This window comes from Periplaneta americana, chromosome 9, assembly GCF_040183065.1.
Source record: "Periplaneta americana isolate PAMFEO1 chromosome 9, P.americana_PAMFEO1_priV1, whole genome shotgun sequence".
Classification (NCBI taxonomy): domain Eukaryota; kingdom Metazoa; phylum Arthropoda; class Insecta; order Blattodea; family Blattidae; genus Periplaneta; species Periplaneta americana.
Genome location: NC_091125.1, coordinates 128,729,883 through 128,730,221, shown reverse-complemented (window position 1 = coordinate 128,730,221; position 339 = coordinate 128,729,883).

Genomic DNA, 339 nt, shown 5'->3' with positions numbered 1-339 from the left:
TTCTTTATTTCATTAACCTTCCCCGTTTCCTCTCTGAATTTTCTCTATCGAAATGTCAGAAATTAAGAAGAGCATCATTAGGTACAATGCACAAACTAACAAACAATAGCTTTACCACAAAAAATGGCACTTAGTATGATTTATGGGAAAATTATGGAACACAGGGAGAGAGGGAGATGATGGATAGGAAAAAGAGAGAGCTCTCATTATGGTATACGCTTTATGTAACAGGTGTAAGCCTGGAAACAGATTCCTCTTAGTATGGCGGTGTTCGAGAAGTGACATGGGCAAGTACCTAACAGCCTACTTATCGGTGATCCAGCATAACAGCTTTCGGAA